General features: G+C 36.6%; 1 protein-coding gene across 3 annotated transcripts in view; it reads right to left on the bottom strand.

Annotated features, from left to right (window-relative positions):
* Positions 1-19811, bottom strand: part of LOC143255685 (uncharacterized) — an 82527-nt gene extending 62716 nt beyond the window's left edge. For all 3 annotated transcript variants that reach the window (XM_076511744.1, XM_076511752.1, XM_076511758.1), the window contains exon 1: positions 19337-19811. The gene's annotated coding sequence lies outside the window, so the exon portion shown is untranslated. The remainder of the gene's footprint in view (positions 1-19336) is intronic.
* Positions 19812-21030: the final 1219 nt, after the last annotated feature.

Raw genomic sequence — 21030 nt, 5'->3', positions numbered from 1 at the left:
TGTAACCTCTATAGGTATATCTCCAATTGCCTCTGAATGCAACAGGAGTTCACTGTGTTGAGATGTGGATGTTTCCACCAATATGCCACCAGATCAAAGCTTTTTTACTGACTTTGGACAGTCAGCAAGTCCCTCTAGTCCCTTCTGAATGAAAAAGGGGGACATCTGACCTTAAGGTTTGTCTCAAAGGGATGCAATATAAGAAAATGAGGTACTATAGGTGGCACAGATAGCGAGGAGTGCTGCTCAGAATCTTTAAGACGTGGTCGTTTACCTATAGACTGCTTTTTCACTATCTTAAGATTTTTAATTGGAATATCCATAATAAACAAAGGGAAATTTTGGTGCCCACTGACCCCACCCATCATGGAGCCCTACGAGGGGATGTACTATAATGTCAAACAAGGACATTGCAGCAATGCCAGGATTTCGTGAGCACTATACCCAAACACCAGCATCAGACACAAAATCCACAACACATGTTAAGAACATCCAACACTGGTACTTGGTTGACCCTAGCCGAAGTGGACCAGCTGATTGACTCAAGGGGGCCACCAAAGGTGCCCGTCTACAGGAATTCAAGGCCAAAGTGGTGTGTTAGGGTTTGACACCCCAACCACCAGGATCCTATCCTCCCCTTTATGGGTCTCCACGCACGGCAAATACGTGTGTGGATATTTAGATCCCAGAGAAAGTAAACTGAAAGAACAGAATCCCTCCTGGGAGGTCCCCTCACCACGTACAATAATCCACACCAAGTGGCAACTGTAAGGGAAGTTAAATTAGGACTAGATAGGGGTGAGAGCAAAGATAAAATAAATGAAACAAAAGGGGGAAGTAAAGGAAAGTTTAGCACAGAAAATTAGCATAAAAGTAGTTATAAAAACAGACTTAATTGTTACTATTGTAATACTAGAAGTATAAGAAATAAAAAGGATGACTTTAGGGCATTGGTACTAATGAAAGATTCTGATATAATGGGAAAATAGAAACATGGTTAAATGTAGATGATTTTGATGACAAAGTTCATTGAAATACATGGTTATTAGTTAAATTAATCAGGACATAGTAGTAAAGAGAAGGGGAGGAGTTGATCTATACATAAAATGTGAGTTACATCATATTGAAACCTACCAGAAATGATGCTATTTTATTATTAATTTCTAATACAGAAATGGGAACACTTAGGTTTGATGTTTTACTGCATATGGAAATCAGGAGTAATGATATCTTGATTCTAAATTTCATAAAAGCAATTTTGGAGGGATACGACTAGAATTATCTGTTGTGAATTGGGAAGCTAAGTTATTTGAAGACACTGAGCAAATGTGGAAAATTTTTAAAGAAACATTTTTCAATATTGAGAACTAATATATTCCTCACAGAAAGAAAAAGGGTAGCTGTAAGTAAAAAATCAGATTAGCTCACAAAAGGTATGAGCAATAACATTTTTAAAAATCATTAACTTAAGAAATTAAACTAACTGGCCTTACAGAAGGTTCAAAAGATTATAGAAAATCAAGAAAGTTGGTCAAACAGAATATTATGACATCCAAAACTTTGGCTGAAACAAAAATTAATAGTGGAGATTTTTTTAAGCACAGCAGGAGCAAACAAAATGTTAAGATGAAGATAGGACCCTTGAAGAATCAAGGAAGGCTTGTATCTGAATTTAAAATTGGTTAGGTTATCAAACTGTGCTTTTTCATCATGTTTTACTACTGAAACTTAAGCAGCATTCCTCATTTTGCAACTGATAGATGAAAACAAAGTTGAATAAGACAAATGCATAAATTTTGAACTTGTTAAAATAAAATTGGGAAATTTAAAGAATGATAAGCCTCCAAGGCCAGATATTTCCCCAAGAGTCAAGGACTGGATATGTGTGCCACTTGCCAATAATTTTTGAAAGCCCTTGAATAGTGAACAAGTACCAACAGATTGGAAATTAGTTAATGAAACTCTCCTATCTTCAACGGAGGTGACAGAAACTGTCCCAGTAATTTAGAGATGTTAGTCTTACAGCAGTTGTGTGAAAAAAAAATAGGAAAGCCTGATAAAATATATTTTGCAAAGTCATTTAACAATGTTTAATATTTTATGGTTAAGCTAATCGACAGAATACCCTAAGACAGTGGTGCACAAACTTTTTGAGTCAGATGCCACAGACAGACTTCTCATAACTGTTGGGGGCCACAAAAAAGTGAAGATTAAAATTGTCCCACAGTTGTTTCACACAAGCTGGACATCACATTTAAGAACACACAAATAACAATTACATCAAAGAGTTTGTACATTATTCTAAGAAATGTTATGATACACCAACTGTCAAAGTCAGTGTAATGGATGGTGCTGCATGTCATCTACGAGCTTAGAAATGTCCAACTTGATGTTTGACGTTAAAAGACGCAAGACTGCTTCCAGATGATCATCAGTCAGCTGATTGCGAATGTTGTTTTTGTTCAGTTTCATATGCGAGAAATCCTGTTCGCAGCAGTAAGTGCTGCCAAACATGCTGGTGTGGACAAGTGCATTCTCTTTCAGACTAGCAAATGTATCAAATAACGTTTTGTAGAAGTCAAGCAAACTGTTTTCTCAGTAAATAGCACGCAGTTCACCAGATGCCTGGAGATCAGTAAGTTCGAGCTGATATTCTGCTGACAAGTCATCCACTGACACACTGAACAGATCAGCAAAAAGTTTCATCAACAATCTGCATTGGTCAAAGTCATGAAACCATGAGTTGAAGGACTGAGTCAAGTTTTCTAGCTTCCCAACATAAACTTGTGTGTCAATGTCCTGATTCTTCTGTAGCTGTGACTGAAAAGTGGGAAAGTGCACAAAGTTGCCTGATGCTGCTTGCTGCCAGAACAACTGCAACTTTGTCCTGAAAACTGAGACGTGATTTGCAAGCTGACAGACAAGCTGATTTTTGCCTTGCAACTTCAAATTCAGATCATTCAAGTGTTGTGTCATGTCGACCAGAAAGGTCAAATCAGCTTGCAATGCTGGATCAGTCCTGGAAATCACTTCTGTATCTTTGTTCTAGCTTCTGAGGAATTCTATCACCTTGTCAATCGACTCCCAGAATCTTCTGAGCATCTTCCCTCGACTCAGCCAGCATGCTTCACAGTGATACACAAGGTCACCATAGTCTGAATCAATTTCTTCAAGAAGACTTTGAAACTGACGGTGATTGAGCCCTTGCGATTTGATGAAATTGATGGTTTTCGTCCCTAATGCCATCAGTGCCTGAAAACCAAGTTCTTTACTGCACAGGTTTTGTTGGTGAATAATACAGTGCAACTTCACCAACTGTCTGTTCTGCTTTCCTCGATGCTTCATCAACAGTGCTACCAGACTGCTACTTTCTCCGGTCATGACTGGTGCTCCATCAGTTGTCGCACTTACCAGTTTTGTGAAATCCAATGAAACACTACTACACAGTTGTACTGTCTCCTCGAATAGAGCAGACCCAGTTGTCTGACCCTTCATGGAACCCATGCCGATTAGTTCTTCTGTGATATCAAACTATGGCGACACACCACAAACAAAAAATAGTAGCTGTGCTGTTGAACTGATGTCAGTCGACTCATAATGACGCTTTATATTGGATACCTTCACCACTGCTACTGTCGAATGACACAGCAACCAAATCACTTTCTTCTGTTGTTAAACAAAACAGTATTGTGCAGTCCAATCATCATGAAACTGACAGTTTTCATTGTCAACTTTTCTTTTAGGATTAGCTGCCATTTTTTGTTATGAAATAATATCAAAATAGGGCTCGTAAGTAAATCTGGAAGAACAATGGAACGTGCGAGATTTCATAATTACGGAAATATTAAGTCATTGTGCCAATGATTACATGCCTATGCATTAATGAGCTTTGCTTATTAAATTTTCTTTATTGCTCGACACAAATATGGAACCATCCTGTATCTAATCTAATGCATATTCTTCTATAGCCCTTAATCTTTACACAGGCACAAACTCTATGTTTTACTTTCCTGTTGAACATCGCTGGCCACTCAGTGACTTGTCTCGAGTCGGACTTTGTGCACCACTGCCCTAAGAAGTACCCTGAATGATGGAAAGAGAAAAGGAAGCAGAAGAGGAGTGATTAAACATAGATTGATTAGATAAGTCCTGACTGAATGCAACTACTGCCAAAGCACTGAATGTGGAATAGAACACCAAAACAGGGAATATTTCATGTTAAGTGGCAAAAGCAATGATGAGAGGGGTGCCTAGATGAGAGCAAAGCCACTGGAAAACCTGAGAATTTACAGAACATTTCTTGGGTTGGTTCATTTGGTGTTTTATGGTGCAAAGTGACCAGGCTATCTGCACAAAACATCTGGTAAAAAGTCAAAATTAAATTAAATTAGTAAAATTCATTAAAGGAAATTAAGGTAAAACAAAACAAAGTTAAATCTTTTAATTAAAAACATAAATAGCATTAAACCTAATTTTTATATCTAGTCTACAGTGGTATGAGAAAATCTACAGTAATACAAATTGTAAAGAACTTTCTGTAGCTTAATTGTAATTATCATAACTCACCAAGAAGACTAACATGGTAAGTTCAAACACTACCATCAGTCACCTGAAGTTGGTCTTACCTATCCTGGTTTCAAATTACTTGACGTTATGGCCATTTTCTAATTTCAAACATTTTTAGTGAGAGAGAAATTAAAGCCATTTGCTGTAGTCTACTTCAGTAAACGATTGAGAACAGTCTGAATTTACCACTCAATATACCTTATGTTCAATGATTGACATGAGATGTGAAAGTTTTTTTACATAGAGCCTGTTTGCAATAGTAAGAGGGATTTTTTTCAGTGATGGCATTAATCTTTATACTTAAAAGTGTGACACTCAAAACACAGCCCTGAGGGACTCCACGTTCCTATAGAAAAGAACGGGAAAGTGTCAAACCCACACAAACTTGGAATCTCCTGTCCATTAAAAAATTTTTAATAAAAATAGGCAAATAGCAAGTAACCCATATGAATTCTCACAAAATGTCATACCTCCATGTTGCATCATAAGCCTTCTCAATGTCAAAGAATACTGATACAAGATGTTGCCATTTCAGAAAGGCTTCTCTAATTGATGTTTCAAGTTGATTCAGGTGACCCATGGTGGAGTGCTGTCATCGGAACCCACACTGGGTGGGAAAGAAAAGGTCGTTTGATTCAAGGAGCCAAACAATATGCATTAACCATCCTCTCTAAAGTCTTACAGAAACAGCTCATCAAAGCAACTTGATGGTAGTTTGAAGGAATCTTGGGATTCTTCCCAGGCTTAGAGAAAGGTAAGACAACAGCCCAGCACCAGTGAGTAACTGATGAGAGGTTTTGTAAGCATTGTACCCAAACATCAGTGTCAGATAAATGTCCACAACACCTGTTGAGAACATCCAACACTATCACTAGTTTGACCCTAGCCCAAGCGGACCAGCCAATTGACCCAAGGAGGCCTCCCCAAGGCTGCCCATCAACAAGAATTCAAGGCCAAAGTGGTGTGGTGGGGTTGGATCCCTTAACCACCAGGATCCTTTCCTCCCCTTCATGAATCATCATGCATGGCAAACATGTGAGTGGATGTTTAAATCCCAGAGGAGGTATACTGAAAGAACAGAACCTTCCCTGGGACGTCCCCCTCACCACATACAGGAATCTACACCGAGGGGCACTCTCTGGAAAGAAATCATGCCAAGTTGTGAGAGATGAGCAGCAATAAGATTCAGAACACTTGGAATATGACAAGCCATCAGCCAAACTTCCAAAGAATGTACCCAGAAGAAAAGATCAAGGGTGTGGAAAGAGAGAACAAGATTAAGAACCTCCTGTCAACTGAAATAGTATACAACAACTGAGTTGTCCACATGGATAATAACTAAACAACTACTCACAAATACCAGAAAATTACCCAAAGCTCAACCCACTACCAAGACTTCCAAAAGATTGATAAAAAGACTCAATTCATCTTTTGATCTTCCACCCAAAATATCTAGAGTTGAGACTAGCATTCCACCCCATCAATAAAGCATCTTTAAAAAGAAATCCATGTATGACAGAAGAAGAGGAGCACCTACATGGTATTAGTTCTATTAAGCCACCAAATCAGTGTGTAAAAAAAAAGAACGATGAATGAAGGATGAAAATTGATCCTGAGAGAAATTCCATCAATCATGCAGAGTCAACTACAAATGGAGCATGTGAACAAGACCCAACAAGTTAAAGGACTCCAAGATAATCCAATTCTCCAAAACAGAGAGCCTCTCATGAAGAATTGATTGATTGATTGATTTAGTGTTTTATGGCACAAAGCAGCGAGGCTATCTGCGCCAGACATTCGGTAAAAATGTAAAAAAAAAAAAAAAATAAATGTAGTAATAGACATAAATGGAAATGAAGGTAAAACACAAAAGTATAAAACCAATGTTGACACCTAGTCTACAATGTTAAGATAGAAGGCAGAGTATAAGGAGTTGTAAGGTATTTACTCTAGTAAAATGGTAATGATCATAACCCGCCAGGAAGACTAACAGGTAAGTTCAAGAACCACCGTCAGTCACCTGAAGTTGGTCTTTCCAGTCCTGGTTCCGGGTTATGTGTCATAGCAACCAGTATCAAAATGTAAAAGAATAGAAGTTTTAAAAGATACATAGCAAAATTGTAACAATGAGTAGCCAAATGTCCAGTAAAAAGATAAAGTCAAGTAAATGGAGTAAAATTTGTAAAAGTAGATGAAGGTAAAAGCAAAAGGGCAATTAAAACAGAAAATGGCATAAAAACCAATGTTGACATCTAGTCAACAAAGTTGTAAAGAACTACCTGTAGCAGAATGGTAATGATCATAACCCGCCAGGAAGACTAACAGGTAAGTATAAAAACCACCGTCAGTCACCTGAAGTTGGTCTTTCCAGTCCTGGTTCCGGGTTATGAGTCAATATGGCCAGTACTAAAAAGTTAAGTAGTAAAAGTGTGAAATGATATGCAGCAAAAGTATAATAACAACTCGCCAGGACAACTAACGAGTAGTTCAAACGGATAGTTCAAACAGTAGCGTTAGTCACCTGAAGTTGGCATTTCCAGTCCTGTTGTCGAGTTATTTAATGTTCTGGCCATTGTCCAATGTCAAATTGAAGGACGGAGATTAAAACTGTAAAAAAGGAACCACAATTAAAAAGGTGTAATGAATAAATATGCAACACTTAAATGAGATTAAAAAGATTAATGGCCATTAAAAAATTAAAAACATTATCAAGGTGGACAGTGTCACCATCACCAATAACTCTGTCCAATGTTAAAAATATGTTTAAAATATTGCCGTCGTTGAGAATTGTAACGATGGCAAGAAAGTAAAACGTGGCTGATAGTGATTTGAGTGTTACACAAACTACACATTGGTGCATCAGTTCCAGATAAAAGAAAATGATGAGTTAAAAACTGTGACCAATGCGTAGCCTAGTGAGAACAACTTCCTCCTTCCGAACTTTACGGAAGCTAGATGGCCAAAGTTCAATTTTGGGTTTGATTTGAAAAAGTTTGTTGTCACGTTGCTCACTCCAAGTGGACTGCCAGCTGGCACGAAGCCGAGCCTTGAAGACAACACCATAGTCCATGTACGGAATAGGCATAGGAGTGATGGTGCTGAAGCAGACATATTTAGCTGCCATGTCTGCAAGCTCGTTCCCACGAATACCAACATGACCTGGTATCCGGAAAAACTGGATTGAAGTAGCTGCTAATGAGAAATGAGCCAGTCGGTTTCGAATATCAGCGAGAATAGGATGTGAGCTAACGTGTAGCGATTCCAAGGCAAGTATAGAACTAAGCGAATCAATATAAATAGTGCAGTTGGAGTACTGCTCAGCTGCAATATGATCCAGGGCAAGAGATATGGCATACAGTTCAGCAGTGAACACAGAAGTTGTAGAAAAGATTCTGCAACTACTGACCCATAGCAAACCATAGCAGAGCCCACTGAATTACCTGATTTGGAACCATCTGTATAAATGGGAACTGAATGATTGTTTGAAAGATATTCGTTGAATAAAAGACGGTACTTCCAATCTGGAGTATCTGCCTTTTTTTAGGTGACTGAAAGAAAGGTCACATTTGGGGGCTGTAATAAGCCATGGTGGGATGGGCCAACCTGTGGAATCTGCAATGTTATCAAAGGACAGACCCAATTCATCCAATTGTGCCTGGATGCGTAGGCCAAACGGAGCAATGACAGATCGTCTGTTCTGAAAAAGTACTGCCCACCGAGGAAGGAAAACACATTTCCAGGTGGGATGCTTTGGTAAGGAATGAAGTTTCGAAGTATATTGCAAAGATAGTTGCAAACGGCGAAGGTGTAGAGAAGGTTCATGAGATTCAATGTATATACTTTGAACTGGAGAGGTACGGAAAGCCCCAGTGCAGAGTCGAAGTCCTTGGTGATGAATGGGATCCAGCATCTTTAAGGCCGAGGGTCTGGCAGAGCCATAGACCATTGATCCATAATCAAGTTTCGATCTAATAAGAGCACGATATACCTTTAACATTGAATAGCGATCTGCCCCCCAACTTGTAGAAGAGAGAACACGGAGGATGTTCAGTGCTCTTGTGCATTTGACCCGAAGCTGCTTTAAGTGTGGTATAAAGGTCAGTTTACGATCAAAGATAAGCCCCAAGAACTTGGTCTCCGGGACCACTGGCAGCAAAACTTCACTGATATAAAGTTCAGGATCAGGGTGAATACCCCGTCGACGGCAAAAGTGCATGCATACAGTTTTGGAGAGAGAGAAATTAAAGCCGTTCGCCAGAGTCCACTTCCGTACACAATTGAGGGCAGTTTGTAGTTGCCGCTCAATATATCTCATGTTTGACGACTGACATGAGATGTGAAAGTCGTCGACATACAGCCCATTCGCAACAGTGAGAGGGAGTTGTTCAGTGATGGCATTTATCTTTATACTGAAGAGTGTAACACTCAATACACAGCCTTGAGGGACTCCAAGTTCCTGTACAAAAGAACGGGAAAATGTCGAACCCACACGAACTTGGAATCTCCTGTCCATTAAAAAATTTTTAATAAACATGGGTAGATGGCCATGTAACCCATATGTATGGAGGTCTCACAAAATGCCATACCTCCATGTTGTGTCGTAAGCCTTCTCTATGTCAAAGAATATTGATACAAGATGTTAGCGGTTGAGAAAACTTCTCTGATAGATGTTTCAAGACGAATTAGGTGGTCTGAGGTGGAATGCTGTCGACGGAACCCACACTGGGTGGGCGAGAGGAGGTTGTTTGATTTAAGGAACCAAACAAGACAACCATTAACCATCCTTTCTAATGTCTTACAGAGACAGCTCGTCAAAGCAATTGGACGGTAGTTTGAAGGAATCTTGGGATCTTTCCCTGGCTTAGAGAAAGGTAAAGTAATAGCCTGGCACCAGGCATCAGGAAAGACATTCTCCTGCCAGATCCAGTTGAAAACAATCAGAAGGACATCAAGAGAAGCAGGAGATAGATGGTGCAGCATGTCATAATGAATATCATCAGGTCTAACAGACGTACTGGTAGACCGATGAAGGGCCATTTTTAGAGCCACCAGGGTAAAGGGACAATTATAGTCAAAGAAACAGTCAGTTCAAAAGGAAAGAGATGATCGCTCTGCCCGAATCTTGATGGCCAGGAAGGTGGAGGAACAAGCAGAAGTGCTAGATACCCGGCAAAAGCTTTCACCTAGAGTGTTAGCGATGTTCCGAACATCAGTCACCTCCTGACCATCAGAGAGTACGATCGAGAGGAGGACAATTATAGTGCCCATTAACCTTTCGAATCCTGTCCCATATAATCTTGGAACTGGTGGTAGAAGATATGCTGGTTGTGAACTTAATACAAGATTCCTTCTGGCTTTGACGTCTTACCCACCTAGCATGTGCAAGGGCCCGTTGGAAAGCAACCCGGTTTGAAAGTGTGGGATATCTACGAAAAGTATCCCAGGCCCGCTTTTGAGCCTTCCGTGCTAAATGGCAAGCAGAATTCCACCACGGACGAGGATATCGTGGAAAATGTATCGAGGTTTTAGGAATACACTGAGCAGCTGCATGTGTAATACAGTCAGTTACCACTGCTACACAGTCGTCTATTGATGGCTGATTTACGATGGCAGGATCAAGTTCTGCGAGAGCAGTGAAAGTGGACCAGTCTGCCTGATCCATCTTCCACTGGGGCACGCGGGTAGGGTGGCATCGACCATGGTCAGTCTCTCTCAAAAGGATCGGAAAATGATCACTGCCTAGTGGATTACTGTCAACCCTCCATGAAAAATGGGAGAATAATGAAGGGGAGCAAACTGAGAGATCAATAGTGGTAAAAGACTGACTAGGTGCATGAAAGTAAGTGGTAGAACCAGTATTGAAAAGAGAAAGATTGTGATTAGAGAGCATTCACTCTACAGATCGGCCCCTCCCATCAATAATAGCACTTCCCCAGAGGGGATGATGTCCATTAAAATCCCCTAGGATTAGAAATGGAGATAACAATTGTTCAACGAGAGCATCAAGATCTGATTGATCATATGTCTCTCCAGGGGACAGGTACAGAGAACAAACAGTGATGGTATGACCCAAGAAAACACGGATGGCTACAGCCTCCAAGGGTGTGTTGAGTGACAAAGACAGAGTGGGCACGTGTTGATCAACCAACAGTGCCACCCCTCCATGTACTCGACCATCACACAACCCGTCATTTCTGTACAGAGAAAACTGCCGAATGGAGACAGTATCAGCAGTTTTGAGAAATATTTCTTGTAAAGAAAGACAAACAGGATGGTAGGAAGCAATCAGCGTTTTGATATAATCCAGATTAGAACGTAAACCTCGACAGTTCCATTGTATCAAGGTAGCCATTTTTAAGAAAGGGTAGGTGAAGTGGCTGGAGAACCCTTCGGTTTACGACCATGTCTTTTTTCTTTACTGTCTTTAGTCGGAGGAGGTCTATCAATTTCCATGGATCCTGCTCTGGGTCGGGTGGGCAGGTTTTTGTTATTGAAAGGGGAATCCAGTGACTGAGGACGCGAACGAATAATTGTTTTGTCTCTTGTGGTGGGAGAAAAAGATGTATCAGAAGAAATGCCTGTATTTGAAACTGAAGGACGTGGATCTTGAGGTTTGTTGGAAGGTATGGGAGGAACAGAGATGGGTGTGGAAGTCGATTCATCAACCTTTTTAACCACGGAGGTCAAAATGCTTTTCATTTGTTTTGAAAACGATTCTCTTGGAGGCACAGAGAGGACCTATTAGGGTTTACAAATCAACTAACTTGGGACACATCCTGAAGGAGGAGGGAGGGAGAGGGGTGGGTGCGTGTATACGTGAGCGTGCGTGTGTTTATACACATATAAAAAGCCTGATGGTATGGGAGCTAAAAGAAGATGCCACTCATCCTTATAATGCTGGAACTGCAATCCCAAGCCTCAATTATGAACAAGCACTATTTAGCAAAAAAATGAAGGACCTGATGTAAGGCTAAAAAGGATAGCATGGACCTGATAAGTCTGACATCAAAAAACAAACCAATGGTAAAATATGGAATCAGGGAAAATAAGAATGTGAAAATAAGCATTTGAGACATCTACCTCAGATCCAGAGACCCAGAGCAAAAGACCACTGTGAGGTAAGAAAAGCTCCATGGCAAATTGAAATAGGTCAAAAAACCAACTGAGATGTGAAAAAGCTCTTAACAGACACCAATTCCTGGTTTTCTTGGGAACAATGAATAGACAGGAACAAAATCCTGGAGAAGGATAAGAAGCTCATATGATAGCAGCATTGGCCAATAGGTCCAGCATTTTCTCTGAAAAACACTGACAAGAATCTAGATTCCTTAAAGAAGGGTATGTCAAAAGTTGAACAGAAGACACAGGATCTCAACTCCAAGTTTAAAGAAAGACTCAAAGGTTTTAAATCCAAGAAAGGGAATACAACTCAATCTCAGGCATATGTGGTAACAAGGTAAGGAAGATGATGCATACATGCACCAAAGTTAAGTTAAAAAATCCAATATGAATATAAATATCTCCAGAGGAAGGAAAAACAAAGTCAGAATCAGGGAATAAAGTGCAAAGTAAAGGAGAGAGAAAGCAATATACCTGTAAAACCATGTCCCAAACCTATGAAAAAAAGTCTTGTCAGATCCCAGACAGCATGGGTAGAATGTCTGGCAAAGAGAGTTGTTGAGAAAAAATATAGAAGGAGATATATTAGGTTCAGAACAACATCTAGGCCACATGAGAAACTCCATTTCCCATTGCACAACAGTAATCACTTACGCAACAAAAATAAATTTGAGCCCACTTTAGTTGTTAGCCTAGTGTGAACGTCTTTTTCCCATGCCAAAGTGGAAGTAACCATCATTTGCAAATTAAAAATGTAGAAAAATTTGCAAGTGTAGAAATGTTGGAAAACAAAGATACATACTCTTCAAAACAAGAAATGCAAAAGGGATATTTTTGTTATTTTAAAGAGAAATATATGTAATAACATTACAAGCTCAGAGTATGTGATGTTACACGTGTTAAGGCACTGATTGTCAGACCAAAATGACAATAAAAGTTGTGCACTTTGAAAACAGAGGAAAACATCGGATTTTTCGCCAAAACGCATGCGTGTCCAATAAATTTGTTTGAGAGATCTGCATGTTCTACAAGTGCAACATGTGCAAAGTCCCTATAAAAGTGATGGGTTCTTGGTTTCCATAGCTCAGTGTTAAGCCACCAACACGCAATACAGTTACGCCAAGACTGACTGAAGCACAACGCAACAACGCCATTGGTCGCTTGAAAGCAGACGAATCTCGATCAGATGTTGCCAGAGCTATGAATGTCCACCCAAGCACCATCACAAGACTATGGAATAGTCACCAACAACATGGATCAACTCGTGACCGTCCACGATCTGGCAGACCTCGTGTGACCACGCCCACACAAGATCGCAACATCCGGTTACACCACCTTCAGGATAGGACCACCACTGCGACGTCTACTGCCTCAACCATACCAGGGCTGCATAGGATTTCCGATCAGACCGTATGCAACCATCTACAAGATTCTTAGGCCCCATGTGCAACCCATCATGGTGAACGTCAATGGCGTTTTTCAACATGACAACGCCCATCCTCACACAGCCCGACTCACCACTGTCTTCTTGAGACACCACAACATCAACATTCTTCCCTGACCCTCCAGATCACCAGATTTAAACCCCATCAAACATCTTTGGGAGGAGTTGGACGGACGTCTGCGATGGCGACAACCTCAACCACAGACTCTACCTCAGCTTGCAGCGGCTTTGCAGGCTGAGTGGACAGCCATTCCATGGATGTGATTCGTCATCTCATCGCTTCCATGGGCAGGAGATGCCAAGCAGTTATTAATGCTCACGGGGGGCATACTCGTTATTGATGTTGAGTGACATTAAACTTCACCTAGTGAGCGTGGACTTCGCCTTTGCAGACTTTGGATGTTCAGCAGTGAATGTGCAAAGTTTCACACATGTCATACAGAACTACTCGGAATAAACTTGTTAACAATTTGTCTCATATTTTGCCTTTTGAGTTTCTTTTTTTGAAGAGTATATATATATATTTCCACAACATTCATTGTGTTTTTTTTAAATACTTCCACAGAAGAAAGAAAAAGTTACATCTTTACACAAGAAGTCCAAATCAAGAAGTAATGACTGAATAGTCAACATAGAAAGAGGCATCTGCACTAGGAGGGAGTGTCGCACTCCTGTTGGTGGAGGACTGTCACACTCAGTTGCATGCAAGAATGCAGCAATATTGCATGAAAACAAATTTAAGGGAAGTTTAAGGCTAGTAATGAGTAAAAAGGCATATACAGAGCAGAACTGAATCAAGAAAGTTATATGTAAGAGGTTATGTATCCTATCAAAATTACATTTTTCCAAAATAAATATCAAATTTACAAGTTGTTTTTTTATAAGCTATTGATAATAGCAAATGAAATTTCTGGAACAAATGTAATTGAATGCCAAGCTACCTGTTGTTTAAAAGTCCATTTCAAGATGTAATTACCTATGAATAAATATTAGTTATGTTTATGAATAAATTAGTTATAAATAGTTATAAATTAATTAATTATAAATTAGTTATAAAAATTAGAATAAATAAAATAGTTATGAATAAATAGCATCTATGTACTGACCTTCTAAAAATAAGAGATCAAATCACATATCTGATGCTTTACCTCACTTTAATCTCTTAATCTTTCTATTTACCACAAAAGAATTAATATATATATAATTCAAGGCAATTCCAACATTTCCCATATCATGTTCAGGATCAAAGATATTTTTAATATATTCTCTTGTTAAATCAGGACAAAACACTGAAAAGCCTTGCTATCTCATATAGTCTTCAAAAAAAAAAACAACCTTGCCATCAGCATCCTGATAGAACCCAGTCTTAACTTCAACATTTTCTACTTACCTTTAATATACTTAAATTACTGAAGTTAGTTTTAACATCATCATCCAACTGTTTCTTACAAGCCCTTTCATATTTCCCAATTTCTTTTTCACCAAGATTTATAGCCCTCTTATAATTCTTCAAATTGTCAATGTAAGCTAATTAAACTTATACACTATGTATTATTTTCACCAATGTCTTAGTGAGTCAACTAGGTACGATCTTTCCTGTTATACTGATATATCTTTTAGAAACATGCCTACCTTAACTTAAGAGGAATTTACTTTTAAAATTTTCCCAAATCTTTATCAAATTGCCTTTTAACTCATTATCTCAATTCACATGTACTAAATTTTGGCTCAAGACCTCAAAATCTGTTTTCTAAAAACTACTAACTAAAGTTTGTTTTTGTATTTAATGTGCTAAGCATCTAACTTAATGTAATGATTACTCTTCTTCAAATGTTCACCAGTTAAACTCTTGCAACCATATCCTTATCAGTGATTAATGTTAATCTAAATCCCCGACCATTTGATACAGAAAACATTCCTAAAGCCCTAAGAAATCTCTCTCTTAATCCATACAATCCAAACCAATGTATCCAAAATTAAAGTATTCCATAATAACTGCATCAGTATTCTTCCTAGTAAGAGTCCTGATCTCATTATAGGATTAATTGTTTATTTCATGTCTGATCAAATGGCCTATAATAAATGTCAATTAAAAACTTTACAACACTTGAAACCCTTGACAGTAATCCACATAGATTTAACCTCTTTATTATCATGTTATGTTTCTTTATAACAGGCAGTATTTCATCCCTTTGACAAAGAAGCATCATCCCCTCCTTTTAAAATATTCAACATCATTAACCCTATCCAGACCAAAAAGATAGTGACATGCACAGATTTCTTCTTTCTCACAAGAGACATACTCAACCAAATTACATGAAACTGAAAAAAAACAAACACTTTATACAGTTTCTAATTTCAATTTTAACAAATCATATAATTTGATATTGTTTTGCTATAAAATTGATTTTATGTTGTAACACAACATTTTTGCTAGACAGTTTGGAAAAAAACATGGAAAATACTTAGAAAGTAACTTTTATTGTTAAACCAATTTTTTTTAATATGTTTCTTTTAACACTATTTTATGAATTGGCTACAACTGTTAAAAGCAAAAGCTTACAAAGACTTATCAGTGACCAATTACCTAGACTACAAAAATGGCATGAGGTCAGACTAAGTAATTTTTTTTAAGAATATTCTTTATCAACATCAATTTATATCTATCTAATAAATATACTTTCTGTCCAATAAATTATACATTATTTTATTTATGTGTGATGTTTCAATATCATAAAGTTACTAATAATATTCAATAAACAAGTATCTGAGTCATCAAAATATTTTTCCAATACCTAGCATACTCTCTAAACTGGACTAGTCTTACTCAACATCTTATAGTAAACAACTTAACTACTTCTAAAACTAATTTAACACAAACATTTTAAAGAATGAAAACAATGCTTAAAGAAACTAATAAAAAATTCCCAGAGCTGTGGTTTATTACCGAGACTTCTAAACTTCCTGTTACATTTCTTTTTTCTTTGCATCAGCTATATCTGTCCACTTTTTCATATAACCACAAATTACTTTTCATACCATTTTACTGTATCTATATTAAGAGTAAATAGTTTATAATCTGCTTTAATCTTATTATAATTACATTAATCAAAATTACAGTGGGCTTCAATACAAATGACAGAAATGCATATTTCAAGGACATATTAATATTCAACAGCAAGGATTCATGAATCTTCCTCCTGAAATATGTACTATCATTTCATTTCTAGTGCTTCCTAAATTTTACTAACAAAAATTCATCACTTTCTGATTAATGCTTGCAAGCTAGCAACTTATTTCAAACCTGGAGGAATGCACTGAAATAAATATCTTATAATTCTGAATTTCAATATAATTCCAATTATCAATGTTAATTATATCTTACCAGCTTTTAGTAATCCCCCTTACATTATCTTCCATTTCAAATGGAAACCTGAAGTGAACTTTTAGTTTTTCTAATATTCCTAATATTAGAATAACAGAAACTAAGCTTATTCTGGAATCTACTATGTTGTTTTTTTAGATCTGATGGATTCATCTTTAAAATTATCTAATGCTCTAAATCTCATATTTCCACATTTCTCACTTCCAATAGCTATCTTACAAATTTGTTTATTTTCCAGTCTCACTTTCCACAATGCAAGTTTAGTTTAAACTATTTTTAATAAATCTATATAGCTTCCTGTAACATTATACTATTTACCCTGCTTAGTAATAATAATAAAAATAGGTAATTACCATTTTATTTAAATTACTAGTCTGATCTCAGTTAGAATAATGTGAAATGTTTTGGTCTTCTTTGAATAGACATGTGTGGTTTCCTATTAAAATTTTCAGTCATTCTAGAAAAATAGAAATTTTAATTTAGATTTCTTAATTTTTTTGATGATTACAAAGTTAATCAAATTAAACAACACTATATGAAGTTAGGGTAGAGAAAATTGATAAAATATAAAGTTTTGCTGATAAAAAGCATTTGAAATGTATTCACGATATTTTATAGATTATGCAAATGATACTCGAGATTTCTAAGAATAAAAAAGTATTTTTACTTTAACATGAAAACACTTTGCACTCAAACTAGTAAAAAGAAAAATGAATTTATATATTCATGGACAAATATTTTTTTACCAAAAAATATTTCAATCAAAATTGGTTGTTTTTTTTTTTATATACAAAACTTGTAATTGTTATCAAATGCCCATGAAATGTCACGAAGATACACCTATATTAAAAGTTAGTATTATCAAACCTATAACGAATTTAAACGAGTGATCACATGGTCGGCCAATTCAACTGAGCCTGCATGGAAAGAGCTATATAAAAGAGATATTGAAATATAGGAGAAGGTTTGTGGAGGGCTACTAGGATGATTTCAAGTACGAAAAGGTTATCTCATATAGTTACGTTGACACAACTTGGCTTTTTTTTTTTTTTTTTTTTAAGAAAGAGAAGGATAAAAGATAAGCTTATTGAAATGCAAAATATCAAGAAAATGGATAGGGAAAAATATCTGCCTTCTTGGTTGATTTATGAAGACAGGAGCATGAAAGGACAAAAGATTTAAAAGGACTAGTGTGACTACAGTTAAGTTTTATTTCCTAATAGTAGTGTAGTTAGCTAATGAGATGATTCCCTTATACATTCTAAAGATGAACCAATCATTTTCTGAAAAATAAATGGATGGCTTAATTTTTTCTTTACCTTTGGAGTGGAGGTGCAGAGATCATTTGACATCCATATAATATTATGAATTTGAATATTAATGTTAACAGGTTTAAAATACAGACATTCGGATACAATGTTTTCAATAAAGTAAAATGTTTGGTTGAAGAAGATGAGAATGCTGCAAGATTTAATAACATATTTTTAATTGATACATATATGGATATGGAAGGCTATAATTAATTTGATTTTGTTGTTTATGTTAGGAGTGGCTAATGGGTTAAATCATTTGTCATCTTACTGTGTCTTATTACAGAAGAATATCATCAGTATACAAATACGTGTATGAAATTTTACTCATGAACAGTTTTAAAGAAAGTTTATAAATGAAAGAATATGAAATAAGATTTTAATTTTTTCTTAAATTCTGCATTAACTCTACATTTATCTTTAAAAGATTTTCCAAAAAGCATTTAATTTTGACATTATATTTCTATATAAAAGTTTCTAAATTAACTTTTAACAAAATTCACTCATTATTCATCTTTTCCAAAGTTTACCAATAAATGCTTAAGGAAAGTCTTACATGAGCTTCTTTCTAAATTTATACCTTTCTAACAAACCTATTCATATTGTATCACAAGTCTTCTCAAATCAACAAATGCAAATAAAATTGTTTGGTACTACAGAAAAATAAAGTCTGCAGTATAACGTCACTCAAATAATTAAAGGTAATAATTAGTGTTTAAACATATTTATTTCACCACTACTCATACACTGCAATATTACACCCAGCTACATATTGTCTTCTCTGCTCAAGTAATACATTTACCATTCCATTCCTAATCAAATATCTTGGTAATTGATATAACTACAGTCCTTCACAAACTTAGGTGCAATGATTCCTCTTATAATTAACTCTGAAGCTCTTATACTACTACGTTTGTATTTTTTAAATTCTAGTCTCTGTATGAGCTTCCCACATATATTTTAATTATTTTATTGTATAATTTATGACTCGTGTACAATGTAACCTCACAAGTTACACAGATACCCTACACTGTCAAAGTTCCACGTGTAAATTCTTTTTAAGTTATAAACTTTTTGATTAACCTGAAATGTTGTGCTAATAAAAAAATAAAACTTACACGATTCCAAATATTATTAACACTACGCATGCTATTTCAAAGTACTTGTAAAATATTTGTTTAAATGTCTCTAAACTATTTTGAACCAGTAACTGTTGACATAAAACTTGAACTTACAAATACAGGTAATTCGGCAATTAGTATTATTACTACTAGAAGTACTACTATTCACTGTAATTCAGTAAAACTTGAACTACAACTAACAAATATTTGAAGCAACACTAATAATAATAGTATTACTAGTAGTAGTAACACCACTACCCGCACTACGACCAGACTCTTTTGACAACATATGTTACGGATATTCTCTTTAATTTTCAATTTGCATTTTGCACCACTATTATCATTAAGTTTTAAAGTTTAAGGTTGTGAAAGAGTGTTCTTAAATACTTACCTAAACTTCTAAAGCTATGCAAAAAAATATTAGGTGTGAACTGTCCTCGGAAATGAAAGCACAAATTAAGATGTATCAACATTCCACATAACTAAGATAGCCTCACGTGTACGAGTGTCAAATCCACAAAACCTTGAACCAACATACAGGGTCAACAATTCTTTACTTGTGACCTATAGGGGATATTCCGAACAGGTTTCTTCTTTCAACAGTAACACAGCGGTAAAATACTACTTTGTGAACATACCACTACCACCAACGCAGGGCTATGCATACCAAATAGCGTAAAGTTTCACAAATTATTTGGTAATAAATTGAACGCGTATGTTAAAACTAAACGTCAGTGAGATAGGATAATGTTCTGAACGAAGAAAAAATTAATTTTTTTGAAGATATCAAACGTTTCCAAAAATATCGGCACAATCTGCACAAAATAGTACCTCTTCCCTCAGCAATGTTTATAATAACCTGCCCACTAGATGTCGCACGCTATAGGATAAAAATCGTCTAAAGACATCGTCAGACGTTAGATTATTCAAATTTGAACTTGATTGAAAATGTTTTATGAGCTAAGAGCAAATCTCTTTTGAGAGATTATAACGCCCTACCTCAGACAAGTTCACAGTTGTGTAAATTCATGTAAACACAAATAATAAAAGAGGATTTGAGGGGGGTGAGAAACGAATAGGTTAACACATACTATACATAATTATAAAACGTCTATGTCACTTTCAAAAAAAGTGAAGCTGCGTAAAGTAACGAAAATAAAAAACAGTCTTTTTGCCCAGTGAATGAATACTTAACTTTTCAATAATACTGTTTATTGTCACCAATGTAATTAATACACTAATGATAGAAAATCTATACTCAGTGTATGAAATCTAGAAAACTTTACAGTGACATTACATATTTGCTGACATCTTAGACAATTTATAAAATACCCGTAACAATTAAATATTTTAACACCTGTCCCCCGCTGGTACAGCGGTAAGTCTACGGATTTGCAATGCTAAAATCAGCGGTTCAATTTCCCACGATAGACTCAGCTGATAGCCGGATGTGGCTTTGTTATAAGAAAAACACGCGTATTCTCGATATATTTCTCTCGTTCTTAATAAATTGGGTCTACACGAGGGCTAGCTGCACTAGCTGTTGCTAATTTTGCAGCGTAAGACTGGAGGGAAGGCAGCTAGTCATCACCACCCACCGCCAACTCTTGGGCTACTCTTTTACCAATGAATTGGTAATGTGATTGACCGTCACATTATAACGCCCCCACGGCTGGGAGGGCGAGCATGTTTGGCGCGACTCGGGCGCGAACCCGCGACCCTCAAATTACGAGTCGAGTGCCTTGACTATCTGGCCATGCCAAGCCAGTTATCATTTTGTACACTTTAGTATAACTCCAGCATCTTGTATCAAATACAATCGAGTTTAGACTGTTATCTTGTCTTCTTACATTTGAAGCAGACGAGTCAAATGTAAAATAAATTTAATGTTTTTCCTGTATACTGCGAAAAATGCACCATTTACAAATTGGTAGATTTTTGCCTTTCCATTTTTAAGGGCAAGGATAACTAAAATCCTAATATTTAAGAGCCATCTTGATGTAAAATGACAAATGTTGAAATAGCTTACTGGTGCGAGTTGGTGTAAGCTTGCCATTCGCATTACGATACCTTTACAAACATCCA

The sequence above is a fragment of the Tachypleus tridentatus genome, chromosome 1 (assembly GCF_004210375.1).
Source record: "Tachypleus tridentatus isolate NWPU-2018 chromosome 1, ASM421037v1, whole genome shotgun sequence".
In the NCBI taxonomy this organism is placed as follows: domain Eukaryota; kingdom Metazoa; phylum Arthropoda; class Merostomata; order Xiphosura; family Limulidae; genus Tachypleus; species Tachypleus tridentatus.
This window is presented reverse-complemented; position numbering and strand designations above follow the sequence as displayed.